The sequence below is a fragment of the Cheilinus undulatus genome, linkage group 19 (assembly GCF_018320785.1).
Source record: "Cheilinus undulatus linkage group 19, ASM1832078v1, whole genome shotgun sequence".
Taxonomy (NCBI): Eukaryota; Metazoa; Chordata; class Actinopteri; order Labriformes; family Labridae; genus Cheilinus; species Cheilinus undulatus.
In genome coordinates this window covers 13,918,972-13,939,895 of record NC_054883.1, presented here as the reverse complement: position 1 = coordinate 13,939,895, position 20,924 = coordinate 13,918,972, and positions in this window count along the sequence as shown.

Genomic DNA, 20,924 nt, shown 5'->3' with positions numbered 1-20,924 from the left:
CATCATGCCTTAGGACACAAACAGCTCCAGTGTTTTGAAACACATGAAAATCAACACCCTTGGACTGTGTGGCTTTACCTGTACGATGATCACTATTACATGAATTTAAATAAACCAGGTTTTTTGGTACAACAAATCTGAGTGATTACAAGCCATACTGTACACCTCTTGTGCACAGTTGCAAGAGAAGGTGTAATGTCTGTTTCACACCGTGTCACTGTGGCAAGCCCTTCAAACGGAGATGAATAAATGATTGACAGACTGAAGTGAATATTTTAAAACTCCAAGTCTAGGTTGTATCTGTGCATATATTCTCAAAAACAGATACTGACTGACAGCCCACCATGAGCAGGCTGAAGGAGCGTCCTCTCCATTTTCATAGAAGATGCCTTTCAGTCTTCGCTCTCTGTCAGAGATAATGAGTGATTTACATACCCATCATTACCAGACGTGGAACATCAGCACTGCAGGTGGGCAGGTTATGAAGAAAACTAAGTACCAGTGTCTTATTTACATGGACTTCCATCTGCATTCAATCACTTTCTTCCTGTAGAAGTAATCACTCTATTTCAGTGAGTGTTGGGCATTTTAATTTATTTTATGCAAGTGTGGCATTGTATGGAATTATCATAATAAATAGGAGAAATAGGGTATGCTTACAAGGATGCTGGAGAGAAAAAGTCTTGGACGATATGAGTGATTCAGATGAAAAAAGAAAATGAAAGACGGCAACAACAACAACAACAACAACAACAACAACAACAACAACAACAACAACAACAGACTGTTAACATTCAATAAAGGCAATGACATCATCTAACAGACTGTACTGAGATGAATTGCTCTGTGACTTTATATTGTAGTGTTAGAGGGGTGGGGTCATTCCCTATGAGCCCACATACTGGCCCCGCCCACATGAAACCCACCCAGGATAGAGGGGAAAAACTGTCTCAATTCAAGAGTCAGTCAAATATAGATCTCAGTGTTTGCACATTTACAGCAACCCTATTCCAACATATCTAGAGTGTTTAGACAAAAACTTTGGATTTCACTTCATAAATGTTTGAACGTGTATTTTAAAAGATTATAATCAAATTGTACAGAAGAAAAGTAGAAATGCAAATCAAGACCTAGAGGATGCACAAAAAAAAAGGTCAAGAATCCAAAAACTCCTATGACTGAACAGATGTTTAATGTAAGATGGCACTTAAAGTTCTCGTAGTTCAAACTGGGTCACATCTTTCTGCATCTTTAAGGTTGAACACTTGGTTTTGACGTATTCCTTGTATGTCCTTTACACTCTAATTCTCTTGTAATTCAAACATCTAATATAAACAACATGACGAATTTTTGCCCAGGAACATGCAAGAAAAGGACAGAATTCAGAAAAAGTGAAGACAAATAGGTTCCTGTCATGAATCTACACACTCAAACACTCCTCGATGAATGCGCAAAAGACTGAAGAACCTCTAACTGCCTCTGAAGGTGAGGTAATGAGCCAGCACAGAGGGTTGAACCTAGACATTTATATAAGCTTTACACACCTGCTCTAAATCAGGGATAATTAGTCACACCTGACCCTGCACTCAGATTATTCCCTCAAGTGCAATGAGTTGTTCTCAGCACAAGTACTGGCATCCTTCACCAGCTTTGTTTCATCACCTCTTAGCTCCTCCCAGAGATGAACTGAATAAATAACTCTGAGCCTTCTAGATTTTGTTTTTTTGTGAAATAATTTTGTTAGATCTGAATTGAAGTTATGCCACAAGTAAGATAACATTTTTTGTTGTAGGTGAGAGAAGATAGGAGTTCCTTACTTGTAAAGTTCAGCCATCATGTTTGTGTGTATAAAGGATAAGCATTTTTGTCTTTTTCCCAACCAGAACCTGTCATGTATCTCCATCCCTGGGCATGACTCTGAACATGTTTGGGCTGCTGGCAGATTCATCGATAGCTATTCTGTTTGTGACACGGCAAATTCATCTTCCGACCCCCCCGCTCTGAGCTCTCTCAGCAGCCAGTGGAGCTGACAGCGATGCCTCCCTCTAAGTCCTGTCACACAAGGTTTAATATTTTACAGAGAGGGGTTGAGAGTGGAAGGAAAAAGGGAAAGGTAACGCTTGTGGGTGGGGATTTTTAACTCAGTCACCACTAAGATAGGATGTGTTTAACCTAAAATTACCAGAAGAAATGGATGAAAGAGAAGGAGGGGGGAATAAAAGAGAGGATGTCAAGTCAAAGTAAAGTTTTAGGACAACACAGGCAGCAACAGCTAATTATGTAGAGGAAGTTTGTAAGAGACAGCAAGAGACTTGTGACGGCAGGGTTCAGCCAACTACAATTTCACTTGAACTCATACAGTACACAATAGATAATAAAGAAAGAACTGTTTGTTTACAATGTGCATTGGCATGAAGAAGGCCCAACTACAAAACTTGAGACCAAGATGATCAAATATTAAAAAAAATAATTAAACAATAAACAGTAACAGTAATTATGATAGGAGGAAGATAAAAAGGAGGTGAACAAAAGAATAAGGAATCATTTACAATTGAGGGCCCGGATGGAAAAGGCCCCATCACCTTTAGTGATGAGTCTCATCTTTGGAAAGACAAAGAAGCCCTGACCTAAGGATGTTAAAATAATAATAAGTGGCAATCAACACAGTGGCATTCAGAAAGTTTGGATTCAGCAGTTTAAGGCTTAAAGCATTCAGAATCACCACAGTTCCACGGTTTAAAATCAGTCTGCCGGTTGTTCCAAGACATCTAAAAGATTTTTTCCCCCCAACTCGTGACACAAACTACACAAAGTCAAATGAACTAAGGTTGTGGACGCCATCCCTCAAGATTAAGACAGAAGGTAGTCTGGAACTAGACCTTGAATGGCTTTGTAATTGTAGTAGCTAGTATGTACATCCACATCAGTAAAATATGTTTGTAATCTGTTTCTTGATGACCCTGATGAAGGCCACCAGCTGAAATGTCTCTGTTTAATAAAGATGCTCTCCAAACTTTTACCATTTTTGAAGCTTTCGGTTTCCACACTGCTACACCGTCATATGAAAGATAAACTTAGTCTGAGTACATGTCTGGTTTGTGCTTTTCAAATTAAAAGCCCGGTTTAACATGTCTTTAGAGAACCTCTGTTTCACTGTCTACTGAATCAAGCCACTTGAAGACAACTGATATAAATAGTAATTACGAGTGATCCCAACACAGAAACCATGAGGTACCCGCCTTTGAATTTTAGAACCTCTGATATTGCAATGTGTTTTTCCTACTCCTGTTAATATGCGGGCGTAAATAAGGGCTCTGTATATTCCACAAATATTTATCAAACAGTTCCTCAGACTTTTTCAAACTGAAATATAACAGTAAAAAGCATGAGTTCAAAGTGGACCACTTTCTTTGTTGGATTCAGGCAGATCAGGACCCAATGACAGGTCCCCAACTCCTGCATGTTCAGTCCCATCTCTGCAGGGGAGTGCGTTGGCGTTTAAGACTCAGTTTAAAATAAAGAAGCCAACTAAAGTTTTCTACAGTCTGTGCATATTTTGATGTTACTTTGCCCACTTTTACAGCAGTTAAGCTCTGGAGATGTCACTCACATTAGAGAAAAAGGGATTTTCTGTCCCTGTGTTTAAAAACACACAACAGTCTGAATAATAAAGAGGTCTGCTGAAGAAAAGCAATGACCTTAATGAGCTCAAACTGTATTTTTATTAGACTATGAGGATAATTAAGTCTATGGTCAGCCTCCATATATGGTCATGCTCTGACAGGAAATGAGTGGGCAGACAGCCTCCTACTGTTGGAAGAAAGGTGCCTAATCATTTTCTGTCAAAACCACCGTAATTATAGTCATTAGAGGTGAAGAGAGGAGGGAGCAAATCAGGCTAAGGCTTTCTGCTTATTATGAATACACTGTTAGAGATTAGAATTCATGTCATAGAAAAGCCATCAGCTACGCCATATAGGTTCTGGTGTTTTTTTTCCCTCATTCGATGTGTTGCATATAAAATATTCACACCATACTGTTGTTGATTTTTGACATGCATCTATTTTTTCCTTTCGTTGGATCTGACAAACCTCAACCATCAGCAAATACAGTGGGCAAGAACTGACACTTATCTATTGTGTTAGTTTAGAACACCTCACAGCTGATCCGAGCAGAGATTTGTCACTGGGCAGAAAGTGTGACTTGTTAGACAAACAGGCCCATACGTTAATTCTCTCTGCAGTCTTCATCTTCTCACCTATGGCTGTATGTTCCCTGTTTTGTGCGTTCCTTCTCCCCTACTGTTGTCTTCTTTTTAGTCCAGGTGAAGCCACTGATTGCTCATTAAGGTGCGCCTCAGTACTTAAAACCCTCTGTTAGCCTCAGCAAAGGCTTTTGAGTGGAGACTGTGGCATGTTGATTCTTTGTCAGAAATTTGCCAATGACTTCGAATTTGTTGTCATATTGGCAGGAGGGGGCAGCAGCATTTTACTCATTTCAGGCTGGGGAAAATCCCTTATGATGCAATTTAGGCCAAAAAAGGGAAGATTCTGTACAACCCATCTCCTTAGTCCAACTCCATCTTTGGACATTTTCAAAAAAAAGATCTTAAAACCTGTCTACAGTCTTCACTAAACCACCAGTTACACTCATCCTGTCCCTCACATAGTCTGTCCATGTCTTGTGTTCTTGTAAAGTGTCCATGGGTTTCTTGAAAAGGTGCTATATAAAACTGATTTATTATTATTATTATTATTATTATTATTATTATTATTATTATTATTATTATTATTATTATTATTATTATCTGTTATTATGTTTTAAATGATCCATAGGCCACTGTGGCTAGTAGATTTGGCAAATTTGTTTATGGCAACAATGTTCCAACATATCGAGTTTGCTAAGACAACATTTTTTGTCACTTGACAGGTTCTTTAACAGATGAGATTAGAAATTTTATTATTTCTATGTCTGTCAGCATCAATCGTGTACAACTTGTTTTTATGGAAAGTTGAGATATACATTTAAAAAAAAAAGTCTTTGGACTAGTTATATAGTCTACTGTTGAAATGCACATTAAAAATATGGATTCTTTGAAAGTTGAATATTCTGCTGTCGAACTGTACACTATAAAAAATGGGCCTTTACTGGGATGAAAAAAGATTAAAATTACATGATGTTGCTATACATTGTTGTCTGTCTTTATTTAATCCACCCTGCAAAATTCACAGTTCTTCAAGCTGGAAAAAAAAATAACTGGGTGTGATGGCGGCTGTTAAACCGCACCCCATCATTGGGAATGTAGCATTTATATACGAGATGGAAACTAGTAAAAGCTTTAATCTCTATATATGAAACAATCAATGACTTTTGGCTTGTTTGTAACAGGCTGAAGTTGGACTAAGTTCTTTGCATTGTCTCCATCAAATTAATTAAAAAAAAAATAAATAAATAAAAAAAACAGGAGTGGAAATACGAGAAGGAGATGATGCTTTACAAGAACAGTGCATGTTGTCCAATCACGTCTAGAAATTGTACCAAAAGAAATGGAACAGCCTTCAAGTCCTGTTTTTTAAGTTAACCAACACTGCATATTTTTCTTGGTTGCTTGGAGTAGTCTGCTGTACAGCATCTCTGCGATGCTTGTGACTTGGAATGCTGTGTTTCATGTCGGAAATGCGGCTCCCCTGTTTGATTAAAACACTGGGTGTGTGACAAAGTAGGCTCAAAAACAGCAGACACTCAGATTGTCAAGGCCACAACTAAATTGTAATTTTTCATTTTTTAAAATATACAATATTATGAAGTTTTTTGCACATCTATTTTTAGGCTTTGTCTGTACTTGGAGGACAGGACAGTTTAAAGTGTCAGAAATTAAGAAATGAAAGACATATTGATAGGAGTTTTGGAATTGAAAAAAATAATTTGACTACAAGACTCTAAATTGTTAGTCTTAATGGAATTCAGCACTGGTATTTACCAAGCTTTTTAACCATAATTCCCTAAACATGCGGTTTATTTTGAGATAATCTTTCATGTTCATGTTGAGATGGTTTAGCTAGTTCTTAATAAAAGTGCTAGCGTGACATTTGGTCTATGTGGATTAGACTTAAAAATTACCTGATATAGGCCATGCATTTCAGTTGAGCTTTAAGGAGAAAAGGATTTTTGGTCTATATGGGCCAGCGTAGTTCCATGGTTGGGTCTCACATTGGCAGCAGATGATTAAAGAGGGTTAACAGAACTTTTTATTTCCACTTAACTGGTTATATAGTGCTAAGATTAGGGGAAATTAAGCATTAAGCAGCTCGCAAATATCTTAATTTTTCAAGGAGACCAAGACTATATTCTTGGCCCCTCTCACTATCTCTGATGGTGAGAAAATGAGCAAGAACAGAGCCCTGGAATCTAGTATATATGAGCTTCACACACCTGGTCTTAATGATAATTAGTCACACACTTGACCCTGCTCTCAGGTGATCTCTTTACCAAACTCAGTAAGTAGCAAGACAGAATTCCCTCATGTAAACCACTGAAATAAATAAAAAATTCTTCCACACAAAGTTTTTTTTTAAATGTTGTTTCTTTTGTTTTTATAATGAGGATCTGTGGTTCATGTGAAATTCATAATTTGTGTATTTCCCGTTTTACCTCTTCAGATCTTGGAACTGGAAGCACTGTTAAACTAAACACCCAAAACTGTGAGCTTCCTCCACAAAAAAAAGTGAAATAATGGTACCATTGCTTACAAAAATAGTTCTCACATAGTCTCATGAAATCCACCATAAAATCTATTTGTGTTGTGACTGTTATCGTTTAAAGGGGTATCAGGGATTTTCAATATTCTACCGTTCAGTTTGAAAGGTTTGTCTTGTAGTCCACAAGTTCACACAAATCACCCCATTTTTAGTATTTATTTTGACAGTTTTGGCGTATTTGAGAGATTTCCCCACAGTTCCCCTGCTCTTTAGGACGATCTGATGCACCTGAGATGGTTGCTCCAGCTGATAGCTGTTGGTAATCAGCAGGGCTGAGAGCTTACAAAAAGGAGGTTAGTCATTCAGTTGACTGGGTGCATCAGGAAGGTCAACACCATCAGTTGACTTTCTTTGTGTTGTGTTTGAAAGCAAAACTTAAGTTGCGTGTCTGTGTGTGTTGGGTGCATAGATCTACTTATTTTAAGAGTTTTCATTTTTCTGAACTTTTCCATGAGAAACTAATGTCAGGTTCATGACACATTTTTAAACTGCAGAATAGTCTGATAGACCTGTCTTCTCAAACTGATGAATGCCACATCCTTGTAAATTGCAGGACCATGCAGGTTTCTCCTGATAAGCATAGAGAAAAGCCTCTTGAATCCCCATATACGCCACATTCCAAATTATTATGCAAATGACGTTTTCTCTTATTCTCCTAAATATTAATGCAAATAACAGTCAGAATAGTGTTCGAGTCATCAGCCGTTAGAGTAACCTGACATGCCAGATGGATGTGTTTCACATCCATTCACGCTAGGTCAAATAATAAAGGAGTTACGATATTTTAAGGGCTCCTGCATCAAGCAATTTTAAGGAGGAGGAATAAGAGAAAAATGTCATTTGCATAATGTGGAAATCGGTGTACAGTACCACACAGCTCTACTGGATTTTTCTTTACTGGAATCAAAAGAATTGTTATGAACCACAAAAAACAGCAACACTCGGCAAAACGATATGAGAAAGGTGAAATATGCAGTAACTTAAGGGAAATTGTATTTATTTTTTGCATAAATATGCTTGTAACCAATTGCTTTAATATATAATTCTTCTTGTAATCACTTATCTATCATGCAAAAATGCTAATTAGAATATTACATGGCCAAAACATGTATCAGGCACCAGTATTCCTGGTCTAGGAGGGATACAAAGGAGTAATGATCATTTTAAGGACCTGACGGCCGCCATCTTGAAAATTACACCTTTCTAGTGGTCAAACTTTGGTAAACTTTTAGTATGTTATTAAGGACACCTAATACTACAAAACAGCTAGATTTTTAGGGTTAGGTGTTTTGTTTTGTTTTTTTTCATATCTGCAGCGGCCTATACTTCGACAACTATAGTCAACCCAGTGACCACCATAGTACGTGAATATATTCGCTCCCAAAATATCTGCTGCTGCTTGAATCTCCCACTCTTTAGCCGATCTGCAAACATAATGCATTTTGGATGTCCTCAGATATTCTTTTATGTTACAATACTCTGAACGCAAAAGACTCTTGTAGTCAACATAGTTACTCTCCAACTGCTTTACAACTGCTAATCTGACTTTTCTGTGGTATTTGAGTCCCATTAACAGCCTAACTACCCTAAAAAAAAAAATTGCCATCACCAACTATCCTCTCATTCCTACATGGAACCTCCAAAAGGCCAACCTCTGTGGAAACTCCATCAACCCTCTTTGACTCTGTTTAGTAGTTTGCACACAGCTAATGCAACGTCTTTACTGAGAGGGTCAAACTTCAGTTCTTTACTAGATTCAGGACAAACAAAAACAAGATCAGGATCAACTTCACTGACACCACTTCTTTTTACCTTCTTGGATGAAGTAATCCCTACTGCTGCCTTACGCTTCGCACTCCTCTTACCAGTAGTGCTGTTGGCAGCTAACTGAATGGTAGCTTCATCAACCAAACTACTGCCAAACCCACCCTCTCTGCTACGTACTGCTGCTGAAGAACCAACAGATAACTACTCTGTCTTTTGCACAGCCACAACATGAACACCAACTATCTCAAAACACTTACTCTCAGTCTTGTTCTTAGCTGTCAACTTCCGAATACGATCAAACACATGACCAATGCAACTGAAATACACAACAATGCTCTTTCCTTTGGGATCTGTCACATCTGCATTGCGTGCATGAGAGTCAACAACTACAAGAAATACAGATATTCTATACTTAATAGAAGAGTCATTTTCAGTAAAGGCCAGAGAAAAACTACACATCTGCCACACCAAGCACAAGAGAGCAGGAGGGGCAGACGGAGAAACCATTGCTATGTGACCGCTAAAGGCTAAGTGCTAAAGCTAAGCTATGCTAAGTTGTAGTAAAAGAGGAAAGGCAGGCTGAGAGAAGACACGAAGCAGTGAGGGTGCTTGCTGTGTGCTATATGTATGTCTGAATGTAAAACGGCTATAAAACACCAATGATTATAAGTAGATGTTGTGGTATGAAATATGAATGTTTCATATAAAAACCTCAAATTAATAATAAAAAAGGGGCACCAAGAAGATGTAATTAGGAATTAATTACAAACTTTCCATTAATTTAATTAATTATGAATCAATCTTGTACTTCAAGTGTGAATTCTTGTTTTCAGAGACATTCTTCCCAAATAACTTTCTGGACAAGTGAACTGAGTTTGGCAGATTTTTAACAACCACAGGATTACAATGATAAATCGCATGACTAAACTGTACTATAATGATGAAGTAAAGAAACAAAAGGAGTAAATCTAATTATGAATATACTAATAGTATAGTTTGATGGAGAGCGAGTATGATCGGAAAACTGTGAGAATCATGAAACACTGGACGTGATGTTAAACTGTCCGTTGTGCCAGTAGGTGGTATGTACTTTACCTGAGGGTTTCCTTAATGTTAAGAGTGATTGGGAGTCTTCCTGGTGATTCCTCCTGGTGGCTCCTCCTTGTGGTTCCTCGATGCCAAGAGAATCATCGGAGGTGCATCTCCAATGACGCTCCCAACATCAAGAGCGTCACTGGAGATGCACCTCACTTACCTGAGGAGGGTTTCCTTGATAAGAGTGACTGGGAGTCCTCCTAATAGTTCCTCCTGGTGGTTCTCTAGCATCCCAGAGCCACCACCCTCCACGCCGGCTCTCGCAACCCACCATGCCAACATGCAGACATCCTCTTACCTATCTTATCACATGGCCCACACAGCCTCGACAGCATGCCACCTTTAACAGACCCAGGCTCCGTTGATGTGAGCTCCAGGTAGTGACGATGCCGATACTACCTTCCTTAACACCACTCATGATTACAGTGCAACAATACCTAAGAGCAGAATCCTCCTAGTAGTTCCTCCTGGTGGTTCCCCGATGTTAAGAGCTCCATTTGAGGTGCACCTCGGATATGGACAGATGTAACTTTGGGACACATCATCAGTAGTGTACCTTTGAGTCATAGGGTGTTTTAAACACTAGACACCCTCTCAAAGGCGGCCAGCTACAGGGTGATCAAGCCTGAGCTTGTGTCCCATGCCCTATCACGAGATGCACAGATGTTGTTCGTGGGGGGTTCTGCTCTGGGTACTCAAGTGGGGAAGGAGGTGGTAGTGTCAGTGAGTTGCTCCTCTTGCTGTTGTTGGAGCCCAGCATGGGTGCTTCCGCTTAAGCCATATCCACTGGCTACTCCTTTCGGCTGCTTCGGACACAGATCTAATGATCTGCTGGAGAGCCTGTCCATGGCTGCCCAGGTCCTTTAGCAGTCTGATGGTGGAAGTAGCGATAAATCCTCTGCGTCCCACTTCAACTGGATAGAGTTTTGTCTTCCATCCTTGTTGTTCTGCATTGGCTGCTAGTTCTGTGTACCGCTATTTTTTCCGCTCATAGGCCTCTTCCACTGAGTCCTCCCATGGTACTGTGAGCTCTATGATGTACACAGACTTGAGTGAAGGGGACCAGAGGACCATGTCTGGTCTAAGAGTGGTGGATGCAATCTCAGGTGGAAATACTAACTGTTGGCCAATGTCCACAAGCATCTTCCAGTCACGGGCCAAGGCTAGTTGTCCAGTTTCTGGCTTGGTGGTGGGATGTTTGGGCTTTTCCTGTCCCTCCCTGACATGAAATGCTGAAATGCTGGTGCCTTGATGGTACTGTTTGCTTCAGGGGCAGGGAGTTGGTTGTACTTCTCCTGATCTCTAGTGCTGCTGCCAGGCTCTTGAGGAACTGGTTGTGCCTCCAGGTGTAGCGACCTTGTGTGAGGCTGGTCTTGCAACCGGTCATGATGTGCTTGAGAGATGCTGGACTTGGGCGGAGGGCGCAGGTTGGATCCTCACCATACCACTGGTGGAGATTCTTTGGTGATGGGAGCACATCGTAGGTGGCTCTGATGATAAAGCTGATGTTGCCTGCCTCCATTTCCCAAAACTCTCTCCAGCTGAGGTTCCTCTTCTGCAGGCCTTCCCACCGCATCCACTGCCCCTGCTTAGCAAGCGAGACAGCCTTTGCACGTCTTGCAGTTTCCTCTTGTCTGTGTACCTCATCCACCACAAGCTTCCTCTTAGCTGCTGAGGCCTTATGCCAAGTTGGATTGCTCGCCGCCAGGCCAAAGCCTCCTCTTCCCAGCTGTACATGCCCCACGATGTCTGTGCTTCAGGGTTGCTGTAGCTTGCTGCACTGCGTCAGATGGTGTCCATATCCGCCCTGTTACCAAGGGTGGTGCAGCGCCACTAATGGTCTGATCTCTGGAGTCCCTTAATGTCATCTGTAGTCTAACTTTGGAGCACTTGTACTCTTCAGTTAGGCTTGTGAGAGGTGGTTCAAGGACCCCTTTGCCATAGAGGCTGATGTTGGAAAGACATCATAGGACTCCAAGCCATTTCTTTATGTATAAAGTCATGGTTGGCTCCATCTTCACATGTTATTGGGACCTCGTAGATGGTGAGTGGCCACGTTATCCGGGGGAGGAATCCGAATTGCAGGCACCAGAGCTCAAGTTTCCCAGGCAGTAGGGTCTTGTTGATGTCCTGCCTTAATTGCTGCACTTGATCTTTATCGCTGAGATTTGCATTGTACCATCTCCCCATGCTTTTGACTGGCTGTTCTGACACTGTTGGAATGGAGTCATCACCAATGTGGAACTTATTATATGAATTCTAATAGGAACTATAAACACCATCACCCATTAGAGAAGTTAGATCAGAACCAGCCTACTTTGCTGTTCAGTTGTATAGGACTCTGGGTACACTGAGTCACAGCTGACTGGTGATACAGATGGGTATCTCAGCAAGCAGTGAGCCCTGGCGACAATCTTTTTCTTTTGGGGGGGTCCAGTGGATGCAGGTCCAAAAGAACAGTGTCCTTAATTTGCCCAAGTAACTTTCAAAAATAATGATACCTCTGGCCAGTTGGCATCACTTTAAAAAAGTTATCTGACCGAACTGCCCTTATCAGGGGGTCCGAGCACCCTCCACAGGATTCCTCGTGGGACACGGTCGAATGCCTTCTCCAGACCCACAAAACACATGTAGACTGGTTGGGCAAACTCCCATGCACCCTCTAGGACCCTACTGAGAGTGTAGAGTTGGTCCACTGTTCCACGGCCAGGACAAAAACCACATTGCTCCTCCTGAATCTGAGGATTGACTATCCGACGGACCCTCCTCTTCAGGACCCCCGAATAGACCTTACTCGGGAGGCTGAGGAGTGTGATCCCTCTATAACTGGAATACACCCTCCAGTCCCCCTTCTTAAAGAGGGGAACCACCACTCCAGTCTGCCAGTCCAGGGGCACTGTCCCTGATGTCCACGTGATGTTGCAAAGGCGTTTCAGCCAAGACAGCCCTACAACATCCAGAGTCTTGAGGAACTCAGGGCGGATCTCATCCACCCCTGGGGCCCTGCCACCGAGGAGCTTTTTGACCACCTTGGCGACCTCAGCCTCAGACCTCAGTATTCCTTCCCGAGTCGAGGTCAACAGTGCGCCATCTCCACTGTACAAGGTGTTGACAACGCACTGCTTCCCCCTCTTGAGACGCCGGATGGTGGTCCAGAATCTTCTTGAAGCCGTACAGAAGTCATTCTCCATGACCTCTTTGAACTCCTCCCACATCCGAGTTTTTTGCCTTGGCAACCTCTGAAGCCGCAAACCGCTTAGCCTGCCGGTACCTGTCAGCTGTCTCTGGAGTCCCACAGGCCAAAAAGGCCCGACAAGACTCCTTCTTCAGCTTGACAGCGTCCCTAACTGCTGGTGTCCACCAGCGGGTTCGGGGGTTGCCGCCACGACAGGCACAGACCACCTTACGGCCGCAGCTCCTATCAGCCGCCTCAACAATAGAGGCACGGAACACAGCCCACTCGGACTCAATGTCCCCCGCCTCCCCCGGAACATGGTTGAAGCACTGTCGGAGACAGGAGTTGAAGCGCCTTCTGACAGAGGACTCTGCCAGACATTCCCAGCAGACCCTCACCATACATTTGGGCCTGCCAGGTCTGACCGGCTTCCTCCCCCACCAGTGGAGCCAACTCACAACCAGGTGGTAATCAGTTGACAGCTCCGCCCCTCTCTTTACCGAGTGTCCAGGACATGTGGCCGCGAGTCCGATGATAGGACTACAAAGTCGATCATCAAACTGCGACCTAGGGTGTCCTGGTGCCAAGTGCACATATGGACACCCTTATGCCTGAACATGGTGTTCGTTATAGACATCCTATGACGAGCACAGAAGTCCAGCAACAGAACACCACCCAGGTTCAGATCGGGGGGGCGTTCCTCCCAATCACCCCCTTCCAGGTCTCACTGTTGTTGCCCACATGAGCACTGAGGTCTCCCAGCAGGACAATGGAGTCCCCGGGAGGAGCACTCTCCAGCACCCCCTCCAGCGACTCCAAAAAGGGTGGGTACTCTGAGCTGCTGTTCGGTGCATACGCACAAACAACAGTCAGGACCCATCCCCCCACCCGAAGGCGTAGAGAGGCTACCTTCTCATCCACCGGGGTAAACCCCAATGTACAGGCTGCCAGCCCAGGGGCAATCAGTATGCCCACACCTGCTCGGCGCCTCTCACCAGGTGTAACTCCAGAGTGGAAAAGAGTCCAACCCCTCTCAAGAGGACTGGTTTCAGAGCCCAAGCTGTGCATCGAGGTGAGACCAACTATATCTAGCCAGTACCGCTCAACCTCACTCACAAGCTCAGGCTCCTTCCCCACCAGAGAGGTGACATTCCATGTCCCCAGAGCCAGCCTCTGCAGCCGAGGATCGGATTGCCAAGGTCCTCGCCTTCGGCCGCCACCCAGCTCACACCGCACCCGACCTCTATGGCCCCTCCTATGGGTGGTGAGTCCATGGGAGGGGGGACCCACGTTGCCTCTTGGGGCTGTGCCCAGCTGGGCCTCATGGGTTCAAGCCCAGCCACCAGGTGCTCGCCATCGAGCCCCACTCCCAGGCCTGGCTCCAGGAGGGGGCCCCGGTGACCCATGTCCGGGGAAAGGGAGATCTGAGTCCTTCCTGCCGTTCTGCCATGTATGGTCTATGAGCTGCGCTTTTGTCTGGTCCCTCACCCAGGACCTGTTGGCCTTGGGAGACCCTACCAGGGGCATGAGGCCCCCAACAACATAGAAAAATGTCATTTGCATAATAATGTGGAAAGCGGTGTATACAGCATAAGCCTGGCACAAGCAGCCGTCAGCATGGCAGTATTAAACCATAGTTACATCGTCAGAGATGAACAGAACTGTTTCACACCATTGTTTTGTGAAATCTGAGGGCTCTTAAATCAACTGTTATTCGCATGTTGGTCCTCATGCTGAATCTGCCCCACAGTGAGTTCAGAAGTTGTTCAATACAACTCCTGACTACCATGTTCACACGGATCTTTGAAGATCTAGCCTGTTGCCCTCTATTTCATAGTACTCAGTGTATTTTTGCTGATCCTCAGGTGTTTTCACGTGTGCTGGGCACCCATGTGCCTCCTGTTTACATTTTAGAAACGTTTTGACATACTCCCTGAATAACATGTCTGTCTTGTTGGGAAAAAGCCACACTTCATCAATGGTGGCAGTTTGGTAACTTTTCACCCATGGGCGCCACAATAATGCCTTATCTAAAATGGTCAATGGGATGCCACCAGTCTTTGGGTGTGTAAGTGTCCTTTGGGGCCTGCTTTCTTTAGGTGTCATGTTGGAGACACCTCGTGCATTGAAACTGACTCCACACAGGACAGGAAATCTTTGTCCCCCTTTTCCTGGAAAACCAAGAGGGTAAATATGAATTCGTACTTGCCTGGATTCACACTACAATGTTCATGTCTCCCATTGATAACTAGTGTTGTGCCATCACCAGGGGCATCTGAGAGTAACATGTCCAGTTCCACAACAAAGTGACCCCCTGGTGGGCAATGCACAACATCAATCTAAGTTTGAATTTTGACCTTTATTGCATGGTACTGGTCATTGGTTAAAATTGGTAGCAGTTCCAGTGATCAGAAAGGATTACGCCTGTTCCACTCCTCGACCTGAGGTGTGTGGGAGAATGCTTTATCACTGACGGTGGGGACATTTCTGTAGTGACTAGGACCTGAATGTCAGACAGTTGTGTGAGTGAATTAATGAATTCTGCTTTATTAGCTGCAGACTGGCAGGTCTAGAGGCTAACTGTCACACAGGGTGGTGAAAAAGAGTAATTCTGAACAGAGAACAGAATTTGCAGGTTCTGTTATCTGTAGATGGTGTATATTTTTCTGTTTTCAAATATGACTGAAATGATGTATTAGACTGCTGAAGGAGCACTGTCAGCCAGTGCCCTTGCTCAGTGGACTGCCAGGTCTATCTAAGGTGATCCTCACAGGAAGTGTTCTGACACCTCAGCACAGTCTGTGTGCTTATATAGCCACAAATGTAACAGATGTTTGCAATTTAGTTGATAGCACACAGCTGAAACTGCCCCAGCTGATTGACAGTCATCAGAGGCTCTGACCACTGCAGCTCCTATTGATGCAGAGAGAGAGGGAAACTCAGGTGCTCAGCCTAAACACAAACCCTGACTATGACCCACTTCCAACAACAACTCAAAGCAGTTTCACTTGCCAGGTAGCTTCTACCTTCATACCTCAGTGATCAGAGGGGTATTCCATCAAAGTAGCTTATGAAGGCTGAGATCTTCCAAACTGGCCTGACTTGAACCAGCAACATTCATTTAAGCTTCCACTCGTTCCACTAATGAGACAGCTGTGTCCAGTCAGAGCTAAAACAATCTGCAGGTGTGCTTGGGCATGGGAAACCCAAATCCATCTAGGCTACAGTTCATAAGATTATGGTTTACTGGAAACATTAGCAGACTGCTTGGCCAAACGATGTATATTTCTAGAGTTTAAGACATAAATGAACACATTTTGACCAAAAAAAGGCAGACCAAAGAAGATGTTATAACCAAAATGCTAACAGATTAAAGGCACTTCAGTAATCCTATCCTGTGTTATTGATTTTTTTTTTTTTTTTTTTTTTTTTTAATGGACACTATATGGTCAGCAGCTTGTATCGTGAATAGAATGAGATTTTTTAAACCTAGATGTGCCCATCCTTATTGTTAAACAGTATGCAGTCACCTTCAACAACAAAGCATTTTTTCATTCAGAGCTTGTCCTTAATACAAATGATGTATTATTATTAACTTTATTTGTAAAGCAACTTTTAAAAACAGAGGTAACAAAGTGCTTTGAAAATAAACAGAATCATGATTAAGACAAAGCATCATAACACAAATATAAGAACACAACAAGAAAGACAAAACTCCAACAAACAGAAGAGCCTATGAAAAATTCAGCTAACAATGTACCCTAACATCACAATAACCTAGCAGTCCCAATGGCATTGGGATGGCATGTGTAATATGTAATATCTCAGACATTTTTCATCAGGATCAAACAAAGTTGAAAAAATGACAACAACCATTTTTCAATCCATCTCTACTGGGCAGACATCATTATACTGTTCTTCAGCTGAAATAAATGGGAGTTAACAGCTGAATAAAAGTCTTTTTGTGTTTCTAGTAAGTTCTCCTTATTTGACATCAGAGCCTCACAGACACCAGGGTGAGTTACACCACAACCTTAAAGAACAGGGGTTGATTTTCTGAGGAGCACAGAGAAAGGAGATATTGCTGGCAGCAAAGTCGGTTCTGAAAGTCACAGCAAAAGCATCCGTGCAGAAAAGCCTGCAGGCAGTTTGCACATAATGCAAGATGAGAGTCTAAAGAAGGGCATGCATTTCAATCAGCTATTAGAAAACCAGGTGGTGAATATTGATGCAGGAGCTGAGGAGCCAGGATCATGCTTGTATAGTAGAAACTGATGTTAGGAGCAAGCAAGTAACATTTTCTTTTGTTTTTGCTGGTTTGTAAGCAGCAGCAGACATGTTTATCAACTCAAACACCATCTGACTGACTAGAATGGCCCAGTGGTTCACTCTCAGAGTCTGTTTCCTACACCTGGCTTTAAGGCTCTTCATCTTTCTTTGGCACTACAGTTACATTCTTGTATTGCGTCATTTAGACTTTAAAAAAGAACTGGACAAAGCCTGTGTGATGTCAGCCGTCTGATTACTATAGGCAGACTCAAACAGCTTTTGAAGCCAATCCATGGTGGACTGAAATCGCTGTCTCAACTGAATTTCGGATCAACCTAAAAGCTATTTGTCAATCAAATGAGACATGCCCATCTGTGTACAATGAGGTTTTTCTTAAATATAATCTAAACGATTGTGGTACAAAAAAAAATTCACCCCCTGTGCAGTGAGAGGACGTGAGGGCATTAGCTAATGAGTGTCATTTGTTTTTGTTTTTTTAACCAGGCTGTAAACCAGGTTATTTCTAGAGTAATAAACAGCTTTTTAACAGCTGTTGTGTACATGACTTCCGATGTTCCTGCAGCCAGCCTCAAGTGGACACTCGCGGTATTGCAATTTTTCAACTTTCATATTGCCTCATTTCTCAGGACCGGAGGTTGCCGCTTGATTCAAACTTGGTGAAGTCATGGAACCCCCCCCCCCCCCCCCCCCTTAAATTTTGCTTGCATTCAGAGGCCCCCAAAAATACTCCCATACAAGGCCACCCATGGGGGGGGTAAAGGGGAGAGCCTTTCTGGGGCCCATGGTGGCCAACAAAATCACGGTCCATTTAAAGTTAATCTGAGATAACCATATTTTATTTTTAAACGGGATAATAATCACTTTTTTGTTTCAGTGAAACAAAAAATAACATGATCTATTCCTGCTGTAGAACAACCCTAATCCTATATCAAAATGCAAACCCTATTGGCTAAACCATGGCTAAAGTAATGTCAGACTTTTTAGCTATGCTGTGATGTGCACAAACATCAGGAAACTACACAATAAAGTAGAAGGAACCATAAATTACTTTAAAGAAAAATAAATAACGAAGACTTGGCAAGAAAAAAAGTGAAAAATGGCAAAAATATGCAAACAAGTGGGTACAAAGTGACAAAAATGGACAACTAAAGTAGTGACAATGAGTTAGAAAATAGAAAAAGCATGCGAAAATTGTCAAAAATTGCCAACTAGAGTCAAAAACTGGTCAAAAGAGGAATAAATGGGTCAGATGTGGGGAAAAAGGGCATAAATGTGAGAAGGGGTTGTTGTTCAGGGGCCAAGCCAATTCTCTGGGCATGCCTTATTAGTTAATATGTTAATATTAGACACAGAAATCTAAAGACTTTATTCATACTTTTTCTCTTTTGTTTAGGTCTCCCATCATGCATCAGTCCTTTTCATTTCCCCTTAAGATCTACTTTTGTTTGTTCAAATTATTCTGACCATTAACATCAAGCTGTTCCTCACTTTAATCAGAAATCAGCCAACCATCTGTTGAAGCTTTCTTCATGACTTCTGTCAGGAAAAAATGTCTACCACCTGCAAATAACTCCCTGTATAATAATATTTCTAGCTTAAAATAGTGCACTTTACTTTTTGACTTCTTAACAACAAATGAAGCACACACATTAAAGTGAAATTTTCTACTTTTTAAGTTCTCACTCTCAGAACTGTTCTGTTCACATGGGAGGTTATGGAAAAGAAAACCAAACTTTAAAAAGGTAAATCTTTTTCAGGTCTTTAGCAATAACCCTCTGGCTTCTACCACAGGAATTTATCCATGTTTCTAGTAATTTATGCAAATATGGAAGTAAGGTTGATTGTTGCTGTAGTCTGGGGTCTGGGATAAAAGTGAAGGAAAACAGGGTCAAAAATGCTCAGCAGAATTATCACTTAATAAATATGGTCTTTGCTTGAATCCAGAATACCTTAATAGGTTGTATGTGAACTTCTTCAGTGTTAGAGGCGGCCATAACTTAGATATGTAAGCCTTCCAGTGCCAAATGTGTTGCCAATATTAATAATTATGCTTATATTAGGCCCCTGACAGTGGTGGTGACTTGTAGATACCACAGAGTCTCCCACAGTACTGAATGCAGAGGAGTTATTTAACTTACATGCTTAACAGTTTTCAGAGTATGTGTACACCTGAGTGAATGAACACCAATAAAGTTCGATGGAGATTAAGGTGTACTGTTGTCCACATGTATTTATTCTGATTATAAAGTTTCTATGTTTGGTGATAAACTTGACGTAGCTTGCTTTGGTTGCAGTAAGACTGTTAACGGTTGGCACTGCTGAAATGAGTAGCCAAGCCATGCTTGCCCCTGTGGGGTCTGTTTCCTCCTGTCGGCTGTCTTTCCATGCAGTGGCTTGGTCTTTCCTTAGTTGCTGGATTAAGAATGGAGAGGCCCCTAGGCCTGTGCCCAGAATGCCCATTGGTTAATCCTGCCCAGTTGTTTGTTCACAGCAGTCACTAGCTTGGCTAGTCATAGAATCTGAAAAAACACAGGATCAGGGCTCAGTAAAGAAATCCCTACTCCATTACTGTTTGCTTCCACAAGTCAACTGTGCAGACCGATGGGTAAGAAACCAGAACTTCACCAGGGTTGTCAAGTGGGAACCCTCCTCCATCAGTGTTCCATCCAGTTAGTCCCACGACAACTCCAGAGAGCTGAACAGTGATCTCCAGCGTCCCGGAGCCATCCCCCTCCATGCAAGCTCTCACCACCCGCCATGCCATCATGGAGACATCATCTTACCTACCTTACCGCATGACCCACACAGCCTCAACAGCACGCCACCTTCAACAAACCCAGGCGCCATAAATGCAAGCTCCATGGTAGTGACCATGCTGATACTACCTTCCCTAACAACACTCATGAAGGCAAGAAAAACAACCACTCCATGGTTAAATGCATGAGTAGTAGTCAGCTGCAGATCAGACCATAGTCTTATATCATGAGAATGTTGGTCAGAATGATTTTCTGGCATGTTTCAGTCATAAACATTCATAAAAAGGTCATTTTTTTGTTTTCTGTCCCTCACATGGGGATGCTTCTCTTTGTGTGCTGATCCTCAGGTGTGTGAAGCAACCTCGTCTGCTAAAGGTAAAACATATTAACTGTTCTGCTGGAAACAAATAATGCATTAGGAGTATTTCTGTGGAATTGTAATAGATAATGTAAATATCTACAGAAAGTAAAGTTGTCTACTTAGAGGTTGAATGTTGTCAGTGCTGCTGTGATAAAGTCAGCACTTTCATAAAGTGGCCTCTTTACTTCTCTTTTCTGTCCTTGGCCTTCATGGTATTTCTTTAGTGGAATTACTCAGTGCATTTTCATTAGTGATAAAAGGGGTACATTTGGCAGACAATGAGTGGATCTGTAAAAACTTCATATCAGCTTTCTACAGAAGTACACATTAGAGACACGAGCGGTGACTGCAGATGTGAAAAAGAAAAAGAGGATGGAATGTTTTTAATAAAATGAAATGCACAGAATTTAAACAGCTGACACTTTCAGTCGTTCCACTCTCGCTTCACACAGAGCCTTCACGTATTTAACCATAGCCTCCAATGTTTTCATCACAAATCACTTTTCAATGACCTTTGACCTTTGTCTCCTGTGGATTGACATAAGCAAAGTTCTTAATTAGAGGGATATGTTGTATTGTTTCAGCATTTTCGGTCATATTGTAGGCTTCATGCTGTCTTTTTTCCTGACTGGGGGTTAAAGGTGACTTCTGACATGAGACTGAAGGTGACAGACCGCTATCCTGCAGTAGACCTGTTCATGAATGTGGGCCAGTGGGCCTGG